Source organism: Gossypium arboreum, chromosome 3 (genome assembly GCF_025698485.1).
Source record: "Gossypium arboreum isolate Shixiya-1 chromosome 3, ASM2569848v2, whole genome shotgun sequence".
NCBI lineage: Eukaryota > Viridiplantae > Streptophyta > Magnoliopsida > Malvales > Malvaceae > Gossypium > Gossypium arboreum.
Genome location: NC_069072.1, coordinates 84,064,002 through 84,074,302, shown reverse-complemented (window position 1 = coordinate 84,074,302; position 10,301 = coordinate 84,064,002).

Here is a 10,301-nt window from a genome sequence, read left to right as displayed (position 1 = left end):
TTTAGTTACAATCAACTTGAGATTCGGCTCTAGCATACATATATGTATATATGTTTGAGCATGATGTATTGGTATGACGTATATACTATCTTAAGGTATATACTTACTTATGATGATGTTTTGGTTATGAAGGAAATGATAGATGTGTATTGAGTTACAATATGGAAAGGTATTAGTTAGTAATGTATGCTGTTTTTGTGTGGTAATAAGTGCATAAATGGTCTCAACATGGACATGCATATTCGCCACATGAAGGAAATTGGTGAGCATGTATTCGGTTAGAGGCAACCATATTGAAGCCTTATCTTGGCTTAGATTGTTGACTAAATGGGTAATAAGTAAGGATGGTTGCGAATATACAAACATACATATGCATGTGTAATTGAATTATGAATGTTTAGCAAGATAGTTAAACTAGTTGATTTATTGATTAAGCTCAAGGAGTTAAAGAAGGAGAATCAAGCAAGGGAAAGGCGAAGGTCATCGAGTAGCCGACTTGGACTATTTTACCCAACACAAGGTAAGTCATTAAGCATATATTTGATATTGCTTAAATGATTGTAATATCTATGCAATTGTGTTTAATGAGATGAAATATATACAAATGTATGTGTATGAAAAGATGATAATGTTGAGCGTAAAAGAGATAGTGAAATGTGTAGGAAGTTTGCTTGGCACTAAGTGTGCGAGAAATAGATGTGTACGGTGGATTGAGATTGGCACTTGAGTGTGCGAGCTTGTAATGTACGGCACTAAGTGTGCGAGTTTGGACTATATGGCCTATGTGTGCGGGCTTGAATCATATGGCACTAAGTGTGCGTGATTGAGTATTAAGCACTATGTGTGCGAACTCTACACATATCTCCGATTGAACATTTATATGGAGGCGTGACTTTATCGAGATGAGTATGGACAGCGGAAAGAGTAAGTACCTTGAGTTCATGGCTAATAGATGCTATGTTCATGCTCGGGGTGGAGTTGGTAAGATTTAAATCTATGTGATGATTTCAATTGCATTCTCGTAAATAAGGTATCGTGGAATAGATGAAAGTTCATTTGATTGCATGATTGTTGCGGAAATGAAATGATGTATGGAAATTGCTTCAAATATCCTATTGAGCAATTATATGAAATGTAAATGTATGACTTGGTATGAGATTGATCCGAAAGATCTAAGGAACTATGGAAATTCTCAATAAGTGGTTTGAAGTATGTTAACACCTCGTGTTCGACTCCAGCGACGATCTCGGGTTCGAGGTGTTACATGGTCATTATGAATTCTTAGTAATGCATTTTGGATTGACCAATGCTCTAGCTACTTTTATGGATCTTATGAACTGTATTTTTCAACTGTACCTAGATCAGTTTGTGGTGGTATTTATTGATGATATTTTGGTCTATTCAAAGTCTGAATCTGAACATGGGCAGCATCTCAAAATTGTTTTGCAAATATTACGAGAGAAACAGTTATAGGGGAAGCTTAGCAAATGCGAATTCTGGTTATCAGAAGTTGTGTTTTTGGGACATGTGGTATCAACAAAAGGAATTAGAGTTGATCCGAAGAAGATTGAGGTGATTGTTCAGTGGAAAGCACGAAGAAATGTATCAGAGGTTCGTAGTTTTCTTGGATAATTACTATCGGAGATTTATAAATGGATTTTCAAAGATAGCTTTGCCGATGACAAAGTTGTTACAAAAGAATGTTCTATTTGTCTGGGATGATCAGTGCCAAGAAAGTTTTAATAAATTGAAGCAAATGTTGACTGAAGCTCCAGTTTTAACATTGCCAGAATCAGAAAATGATTTTGTTATCTAGTGATGCTTCTTTGCATGGTCTCAGATGTGTTTTAATGCAAGATGGAAAGATAATAGCTTTTGCATCTCGGCAATTGAAATCGTATGAACGTAATTACCCGACACACGATTTGGAATTAGCTGCTGTGATTTTTGCTTTAAAAATTTGGAGACATTACTTGTATGGTGAGAAATGCTATATTTATAACTATCATAAAAGTCTCAAGTATTTATTATCTCAATGGCTGGATTTGTATATAATAATAGTTTCCAATCAAGTATTCAAATGGCTCTATATGAAGCTCTATATGGCTGTAGATGTCGATCACCTGTGTGTTGGATGGAATTAATGAAAGAAAAATTAATTCAAGAAACAAAGGATACTTTTAAGAAGATTCGAGAAAGATTGAAGGCAACTTTTGACAGAAAGAAATCATATGCAGATTTGAAACGCCAAGATATTGAGTACTCTATTAATGATAAAGTATTCCTTAAAGTATCACCTTGGAGGAAAATTTTGAGATTTGGTCGAAAGGGAAAATTGAGTCCTCATTTTATTGGGCCCGTTTGAGATTGTGGAAAGAGTTAGGCTTGTCTACCATTTGGCCTTACCTCTAGAATTACAAAAGATTCATAATGTTTTTCATGTTTCCATGCTCAGAAGGTATCGATCAAACCCCTCTCATGTTATTTCGACAGAGGATATTGAAATTTGACCTAATTTGACATATGAAGAAGAGCCAGTTAAGATTCTAGCTCGAGAGGTGAAAGAGTTATGTAATAAACGAGTACCGTTAGTGAAAGTATTATGGTGAAGTCATAGTGTTGAGGAAGTAACTTGGGAACCGGAAGAATCTATGAGATCTCAGTACCCCACCTCTTTTCAGGTAAATTACGAGGACGAAATTTATTAAGGAGAGAAATGTAACGACCCAAAATTTATGGGTATTGGAAAGTGTATTTTCAGGTCTCCTTTTTCATGAAATAGATTCATAAATATTTATTAAAAAATATTTATGAAGTTAGTTGTAATGGTTAATTAAGTTTTGGCTAGATAAATTAGCTTAAATTATGGATAATTAGGTATAAGGACTAGATTGAATATAGAGTAAAAGTTGAAATATAGATTAAAGAAAAATAAAGGGATTAGATGAGAAAATAAACCATATGTAACACTTGTATAGTAAAAAGTAAATACAAGTGTATGGTAATTGTAAAGTACATGTGTAAAAATAATGTACATATGTATAAAATACTAATATATAAATACTTAATACTTAATAATATAATATAATATAATATAATATAATATAATATAATATGATATAATATAATATAATATAATATAATATAATATAATAATATTAAAATAATTAAAGTAAATAAAAGAAACAAAAGATAGAAAAAGATATGGAAGGTTGAAACGAAAAAGAAAGAAAAGAAAAGAGAAATTAAGGTTCTAAGGATTCAAATTCAAATTGGCAAGTCAATTTAGTTCCTTTTATTGTAATTTTGAGTTTTTGTAATCCTAGAACAAAATACTACTTGATTTATGTTGAAATTTTAGAAGCTAGTGAATTTTAGATGTTATTTATGTTGAATAAATTAAAGTATTAGGGTTAAATTGATAGAATTTCAAGTTAGAATTGAGAAAAAGATTGAATTGTAAAACAAATTATAAGTTTTGAAGTAATAGGGACCCAATTGGGAAATTTCAAAATTTAGGGTTTTATGGTGAAATTAGAGAGTTAATTTTAGTTTAAGTAGAAATTGAATGAAAATAAAAAATAAATTGTGAAGAAAATAAAGTTAGATTTGATTAAGGATTAAATTGGAATTTAGGCAAAATTTGAGTAGAAATTGAAATATTTAAGGTGAAATTGTGTTTATTGATGATTTTAAATTGTTTTAATTTTTGTAGCTAACGTTGTGCTGGACACCTTGGCTAAGAAAGGAAAAGAGAAGGTCAACGAGGAATGATTCGAAAACTACGCTTTGTATTTCTATAATTCGAGCTTAATAATTAATTGTTGAAATTATTATTTAATGTATATGGTAAGTAAGTTGAGGTAAGTAATCGATATTGTGATATTGAATTGAATAGAATTGAATTATGAAAATATGTGATTATTTAAATCAGAATGAATATTGATTGAAATGGAAAATGTGAATTGAAAATTGTATTAATTGTATCGGGCTGAGTCGGATATAGTTGGAGTGCCATAGGATTGGAAGTGTTCAGGGATACTTCAACCACGAGTTGATGAGACACTGGGTGTCAAATTATTACTTCGGATAAATTCACTTAGGTATTGGGTACCAATTTACTTTGCACAGCAGATGAGACACTGGCTGTCAATCTAATACTTCAAATTATCCGATGAGGCACTGGGTGTCATACTGGTGTGTTTTGGTTGGATCCGTGTATCCGTCAAAGTCTGAGTCGTGTTAATTGGGGTAAATAAATGAATTGAAAATAAGATTGATATTGAATGTGAATTTGAAATTGAACATTGAATTAAATTGTACAAATGAAATGCATAAACCAAGGGTTCATGAAAAGAGTATTATTATTGCTAAATGATATGTGAATCAAAGTGAGAAAAGCTATTTGAATTAGCTATTGTTGAGATATGAAGGTTAAATGGATGAATTGAATTATTGATTGGTTAATGTTTATATATAGGGTTAAAACTGTATATTTTATAATGTTATTTAAAAAAAAATTCGGATTATAGAAATACTACTAAGTTTATACTCAGCATACGGTTTGTTTTTCATGCGCAGGCTAGGTTAAAGTCAGATCGTTGAATCAGCATCCAAGGTCGATCCTGAACTCAAAGTGGTGATGTATATTTCTTTTCAGTAATAGCATGTACCTAGGACATTTTATATTGGTTATTTTGAAATGGTGAATGTAAAATATGTTATAAGACACTCTAACACCCCTTACCCGTATTCGAGGCCGGGATAGGGCACGAGACATTACCGGATATTTACATTAATACTCATGTGAAAGCAGGTCATAAATTTCATCCAATTTAAAACTATTCATTAGATACAATTGTCCCTTATATAGGCCTACAAGGCCCAAAACACGCTTTGCGGATGGTTCGAGACTAAGTCAGAATCTTTTGAAAACTTAGGAAATTTTTCATCAAAATAATGTCACACGCCCATGTGATGAAGGGGACACGCCAGTGTGCCCCAGGCACGCTCGTGTTCTCAGGCCGTGTAACTCTCTCTTTATGGCATCAACACCAAAACAAGGTCACATACCTGTGTGGCTAAACCGTGTGGTCAATTAAAAATTTAATGATTTTTTATAAAATGGTGCAGACTTCACACGGCCAGAGTACACGCCTATGTCGGTAGGCTGTGTCTCTCAAACTGTAACACCCCAAACCCGGCCTGGAAGTTTGGCTCGAATCTGGCATGTCACATTAAAGTGTTTTTTGAAAACCATGTTTCCATTAAAAACCCTTCTTAATAATTAAAAACTTATACCCTTTTTAAACCTTGTTAGAAAACCTCAATGAATAACATTCTTAACAACTTTGTAAAAATCTGGCGATTATGGAAGCTTAATTTAAAAACAATTGCGGTTACGTGATGTTTTGAACAACGATGAGTTGCTTTGGAAAACCGTGTTCTAATACTAGCAATTATAAGAACAATAAATAAAATTCCAAATTTGAAATCCAGAAAATTGCAACGGCTTTACTACAACCCACATAAAACATTTAAAAGTAATAATCAATATTGTAACATAAACAGTGTGTGTAGCTTCCTCTGAGCCCCTCGCAGCCCCGATCCGTCTAAGGCTGGAAATTACCTGAAAGGTTCATAAACGGGGTGAGTTTACGAAAACTTGGTGTGAAATCCCCTACATAAAAGGAACAGGCAGTCATATAAAAGAATTAAAAGTCTGGCCCCAGCGTTACTTACAGTTCCAGTATCAATTGGGCCTTAGCCCACTATAATGACATGCAGATGGGCTTTAACCCATTACGAATAAGAAACATTATCGAACTAGAATCGTAATCGAATCGAATCGAATCGAATCGAATCGAATCGAATAATCGAATCGGTGACGAATCGAGAATCGATGTCGGTAACAAAATCAAAAATCGAATGTGAATGCAATCCCAACCCAATCCGACCTATGACCAACCGCTACACTCCACCGTACCAGCCCTACACTCCATGTGGGGAATAGCTCAACCCACCCAACCCTAAACTCTCTGATTGCGGCATTCTTTGCTCGGTTATCGAATATTGTGTGAGTCACTAGATCTGAATATTGTGGCGAGCCACCGAAGCAGATATTTGTGGCATAGCCACGAAGCGAATAATGTGGCAAAGCCACTTAGCGTAATCGTGGCACAAAGCCATCGATAATCGCATTATGTTAGGCACATAGCCATAAACTAGAGTAACATAACCACACACGACCCTAGGTAAATGTGATCGACATAGAGTCGTCAATAACCATATATTGGCACATAGCCTTAGGCAAATACGTTTGGCACACGACCATAATCAAAGTTGCACAGAGCCATATGTAGGTTGACACAAAGCCATAATCGAAGGCTTTAAGCCATCGGTATCAGTATCATGTTAGGCACATAGCCATCAGTGACGGTAATATAGTCGGCACACAGCCTTGGGTAAATATGATCGACACTCAGCCATTGATCGGTCCACAGTCGTCTTGGGCGACCCGTGCGACCTTATCAAATCAATACGAATATACGGCTCTTAAGCCTTCGGTGGATCCACAGTCGTCAAGTAACCATGCGATCCTAACAGATCAGATCTTCCTCCGTACAAAATCCCAACCCATGCAATATGTCATGTATGTAGAATGTCATGCCCATATTTGAATCAAACAATCACAGTCAAGTCATTCATATACCAACATATATTCACAATCAAATTCGTCAACCACACAGTCCAAGTTAGTCACTTGGCCACAAGGGAAAAATAGTTATTTAACACCTTAGGGGCAAAATGGTAATTTTACCCCACAGGTATCTCAGTAATTCCACCCTATAGGGGTATTTTAGTAATTCTACCCTACAAGGGTATTTCGGTAATTCTACCCTACAAGGGTATTGGGATAATTCTATCCTACAGGGGTATTTCGGTAATTCTACCTTACAGGGGTATTTCGGTAATTCTACCCTACAGGGGTATTTCGATAATTCTACCCTACAGGGGTATTTCGGTAATTCTACCTTACAGGGGTATTTCGGTATTTCGGTAATTCTACCCTACAGGGGTATTTCGGTAATTCTACCCTATAGGGGTATTTCGGTAATTTTGTAAATTGAGGGTAAAACGGTAATTCTGTAAATCAAGGGTACTATGGTAATTTTACAATTCGAGGGTATTTCAATAATTTTACAGGTCGAGGGTATTTCAGTAATTTCACAAATTAGGGGTATTTTGGTAATTTTACAAACTAGGGGTATTTTGATAATTTTACAAACCAGGGATATTTTGGTAATTTTATAAACAAAAGGTATTTTAGTAATTTTACAAACCAGGGGTATTTTGGTAATTTTGTAAACCAAGGGTATTTTGGTAATTTTACAAACCAGGGGTATTTTGGTGATTTTATAAACCAAGGGTATTTTAGTAATTTTACAAACTAGGGGTATTTTGGTAATTTGGTAAACTAAAGTATTCTAAATAGGGATAACAATACGAATGGCCCTAAAGCCTATTCTCGGCCCAAATGGGCCCACACGCTCGTGTGGCCCTTTTAGCCCAAATCTAGCCACAGATATGAGAATGACCTAGCCTAGTCCAATATTTACTACACAATCAAACAACTTATCCAATTGGGCCCGTAGGCCCATTGGGCCCACATGGCCCCTTTCGGCCCATCGCGGCCCGAAGTAGCCATCCTACAGCTAGAGTAGCGAGAAATACACACCTGATTGGAGACTGGAGTTAATCCACGCTCCGAGCACTCTTAGTCGACGCCCAACCCAAACGAGCATGCCACAAAGCGAAAGGGATTAGCCAAGAAAGGTACCTTACTCTCCTCATGGTTCTCTCTATTTAAAGCCAGCTTCGCATCCACTCTTATGTTAGCTTCCCGATGTGGGATCCTTCCATCATCAGAGTTTAAATTCAACACCAACTCTTGCCGTCCCCTATTAGCAAAATAAATGCTCTTTGCTTGCCATGGGATTCGAACCCATGCCTCCCCTCAGATGCTCCACACGCTACTTGCCACTAAGCCACAAGGCTTTTTGTGTCACAATTTCTCCAACAATATTCTTAAGGCCTACCTACTACACCGGGGTTTGATTCACCTTAAACCAAAATTTTTGCTAGAGTCGAGTTCGAACCGGGACTTTTCCAACACTTCTCAAGACACTTAACCATAAAACAAGCCTTCAACTCTGAAATTTTCACGCTGTGAGAATATTATAAGTGCCTTCAACCGCTCCCATGCTCAAGGCCCAAAACTTCTAGGCCCAAATTCAGGGTGTTACACAAACGGCCAAGACACACACCCATGTCTTAGCCCGTGTGTTTACTACTGGGCATTCTGACTTGTAAAACTAAGGTGCAGGGGACACACGGCCGAACAACATGCCCATGGGGCAGACCGTGTGTCACACACGGCTTAGACACATGCCTGTGCGTCTACTCATGTGGACAATTTTTTGGCTATTTTCCAAGGCAATTGCCACCCTCCTTTGAACATGATCAATCATAGTTTCAGAGGCTTACAACATGGTTTGAATTTCACTCAAAATGTGGTTAATATATGACTATACAGAGTTCACTTAGCACATATTCAATTTAGCAAGTGACTTAAGTCATTTCACAAAAATTCCATAACAAATCTTTAGCAATAACCTACTTCTCATTTATTCCATTTTATCAAGATTGTGGCCACACCTAATGACTAAAAATTCTTTCTCTAAACATGATTTACATTCATCAGTCCAGTCAACACAAGTAGCCATCAAGCATAACATGAGTGTAACTCAATTCATACATACATAATTAATTATAGTTACAACCCAATAATCACATATTAGCCATATCACTTGGCCATATACAAAATGAATTATCAATCATTAAAAGCCATCACACTTGGCCAAATTAAATGACACATATGACAAAAGATAAGTTACCTTATACATGCCATCAAAATGAATATTTCTTTTATACCCAAAACGAGATTGTTGATAGTGTGATCAAAGCTCTAACCGTCCCTCAACCTCCACGAGTCCACAAGCACTATAAGATAGGGAAAAGTAAATCGGGTAAGCATTACATGCTTAGTAAGTTCGTATAACAGAAAGTAAACTTACTAGTCATATTTAAACACCTAAACACATGCATTCAATCAATAATTAGTCTCAAATAATACAAGATGCATAGATAAGCTAATCATATCATGTACACGTTCTATTTCATGTTTCTCATGTCTTATATATATATATATATATATATATATTTTATCCATTGAATTTCTGAATTCTCGATGGGTGTTTCATCTGTTAATTCATATCCAGTAGCACCTATTTGATGCACTCTCGAGCCACATAACCTACAACAGAATTACCAGTCCAGGCTAAATTCTAGCTATACCATATACTCTAAGGGCTTTGTCGGGTTACCAATCCAGGCTAAATCCTTTATATAACAAAGAATTCCCTATAGAGTCAAATCTGGATTACTAGTCCAGGCTAAATCCAGTCAATTAGGATTACTAGTCCAGGCTAATTCCTAATTGAAACATATATTTGATAGGCTCACTTCGGGATTACCCGTCTGGGCTAAATCCTTTCTGTAACATATGCAGGATTCCATTTCGTTTAAGGAATAACCTAACCATCGAAATTCAAAAATTCAAATAGATTACAATCCCTTTTCAATCAATTCTTAACTTATAAATAATTTCACATAATTCAACATTCTTACATTACACATTCAATTCCACACAACAATTATAATCAACATGTTTACATATTCAATTAAGTTACACAAACTTACCTGGATGATGTTTTAATTTTGAATTCTGATTATTCCAAAACCTTTTGTTCTCCACGGTCTACTTCTGGGATTCATCTTTCCAAGTCTATATAAGCAATTTAAATTATTAATGTATCACATTCATCAATTTCAGCCCCAAAATTCACTCTATGAAAAAATTTCCTTTTTACCCCTAACTTTGCACATTTTTACACTTTGGTCCCTAGGCTCGTAAAATGAAATGCATGCATTTTTCTTGGTTACCCAAGCCTAGCCAAATCATGTACTAGCTCGTGGAAGCCCACATTTTCTTTTATTACTCATATCTACTACTCATTTTACACCCTTTTACAAACAAGTCCTTTTTAGGTGTTTTCATGGAAAACCACTTAGCAAAAGATGTTTATCTAACACCAAAGTTTCATATTCCTCATTAAACATCAAAGAACATGCATGTCACATATGGTTAAGTTTTTGAACATAAATCCTAACTCAAAGTA